Raw genomic sequence first — 2,743 nt, 5'->3', positions numbered from 1 at the left:
CCAGATTATAGAATAATTCATTGCGGTGAGAGCATAATTTTCACCCCAAGTGAAAATGCCTGCATTCTTGTTGAATATGTTTCTAAAAATGCAGAATAAACATGTTTCAGAAATAGAGGTCAGAAAGAAATTGTGCTTGCATATAAACTGGGGTGTATGCCCAGCTATCTGTTAGACCAGCCAACAGATTCAAATCTGCTAATCTGATTACATCAATGCCACCAGATAAGTGTTGCAGCGGAAGTCTCTGAAAACTGTTTCCTCTAAATGTCATGCATAAGAAACACATTCAAAAGAATTAGTTTAGCTTCTTAAATACTTCTGTGGGATATAGGTGAATTAATGTTATTTCTGCAATTATAAATTCTGATACAGAGTAAATGAATTCACATTAGTTTGGGATTGTTTCGAACGAGAGCTGACTTAGAAAAAATGAGGAAACATATAATCCGTTAAAGAAAATGGTATGTTAGCATGAGACGTGATTACAGAACAATGGTGGATGTATGGGCAAACAGGATAAACATCTGTTTCCCACTTGTACAGAGACACAGGAACAAACCCCAATTAAAAGGGCTTAGTGATAAGATGCTGTGAGGGGCAGCGCAGATGGAGGGAGCAGATAATGGTAAGCAAAGGATGGGATGACATCAAACAACCTTATAGGAGGCAGGGATAGACATTTGTCACTGACAAGACCGGATAAACAGAAGTTGTGGGATCAGTCTTAAGGAAATGAATGATGTAAGCGGAGGATGGGGGCAAACAATGGAAATAAGGAAAACATATGGGAAAAAAGCTGTATAAATTGCGAGAGTTTGTTGGGGTTTACTGTGCATTTGTCATTGCCTTACCTGGCAATTAGACATGGCACCCACTTGCAAGTGTACAAATAAACGACTCTGTTTCAGATTTTTGGTCTCGGACTGAAATTATTAAAGTGAGTGAGCTTTTGTTTCTCACAATTGGGGGCTCGTGTCCAGGATTTTCTTCCATCACCGGGGGGAGAGTGGCTGGCCTTGGACACTGGGAAGATGCGTCCCGTTCCCCATTGAGGAGCGGTCTCTTGTCCCGGTCTCGTGTCCCGGTTTGGTCTGCTCCCTTGGGTGACTGGTATGAATCCTACAAGAGAGACATCTGAATCAGATAGTGATAGGAGCTCGATAGACGATACAGCAGAAAGGGGCCAGGCAACTCTGTGCACAGACCAAGGTAAGAAAATTGACTTTTAAGTATTGCCTTGGTGACCGGGATTGAGTTTTAGTAGTTAATAAGGGACTAACGAAGGAACTCAAATGGATTGTGCTGTGGGTAAGGAAAAAGCCTCCGGGAAAACAAAAGAAGGAAAAGGCAATGGAAATGGAGGCGGGGTCCCTTACAACATACCTCCAGAAAGTCCTTTGGGCAGGATGTTGTGGAATTGGCAAAATAATACTTGTACAAGGGGGGAAGATGATTAAAAAATGTTGCTTTGTATGGACTAAGGAATCCATTCTTCGTCCCGCTGTCTTCTGGCCAAAGTACAGATCGGACAAAGGCTGGGTTTGTAAATATCTGAGTTTATATGTCAATGTGAGAGTGAGAGAGAGAGAATGAAAAGAGCTGTACAGCTGGTAGGATTTGGTTTGATTTGGTTTGAGTGAACATTTGTTTGTTGGTGATTGAATGTTTGTGTTTTATTCCCTGGAGCTTCTGTTCCAGGACTGTTTTGAATCTGATTTTTGTTATGGAAACTTAACATGATTTCTTTTAAGGTTAAGGATTCTATCGAGATTGTGAAGAAGAAAAAAAGAATGATAACTCCTGTTCTTTTTACAGATCATGGCTGCCTTACTATCAGTTTCTAACTAATCTCTTTTATCTTTACATAAAAGCGATTTATGGAGGACAGTTGAAGTTTCAGTTCAACATTACATTGTAGTAAAAGCAAAATTCTATGGTTAATATCTGTGACTTTGGATTCAGCCATTGTTCATGTATTAGAAGTTTTTTTAAAACTTGAGTAGACAAATTCTTTTAAGGCAGCTCTGATTATTTTACGACCTATAGTATTGTAATTGAGCAATGATTGGTCAGGACTATTTAAGAAAACTAATTTTGGATCTAAATTAAAGGACTAAAACTGGGTAATTACAGTGAATTGCAAAATTGGGAACTGTATGCATTTTGCATTTTAACTATTAAATACTGAAGAAATGAACGTAAATATATAAATATATTTATAATTTAGGAACAGGTTTTAAAGGTTAGTCAAGCATGAATTGATGAACTGGTGTTTGAAGTTACGGGGAGCTAGAAATATTGCAATATTTCTTTAAAGAAAGAAAAAGGGGAAGAATGTGACGACTTATCCCCTTCGGGAAGTACCCATAGGGGACAAAGAGATCGGGTTTGTAAGTGCCCCCCCTCACTAGTGGGGAGGTCAGAACATTTAAAAAGGAAATGAAGGTCCTGGTTGAGGATCCGGTGGGGTTGTCTGAACACATTGATCAATTTCTGGGGCCCAGTCTGTATACCTGAGCTGAATTAATGTCTATTTTGAATATACTATTTACTGGGGAGGAAAGAGGACTTATACGAGGAGCAGCTATTAAAATATGGGACAGGGAACACCTGATTGGAGATGGGGATGCTGGACAGGGAGAGGTGAAGTTTCCCCTCAAAGAACCCAGTGGGAAAACCAAAACCCGGAGCATAGAGAAGAAATGAGGGAATTGAAAGACCTGATTCTAAAAGGAATAAG

This window comes from Chiloscyllium plagiosum, chromosome 21 (genome assembly GCF_004010195.1).
Source record: "Chiloscyllium plagiosum isolate BGI_BamShark_2017 chromosome 21, ASM401019v2, whole genome shotgun sequence".
NCBI lineage: Eukaryota > Metazoa > Chordata > Chondrichthyes > Orectolobiformes > Hemiscylliidae > Chiloscyllium > Chiloscyllium plagiosum.
The sequence above is the reverse complement of the archived record's forward strand: the minus strand, read 5'-3'. Positions refer to the sequence as shown.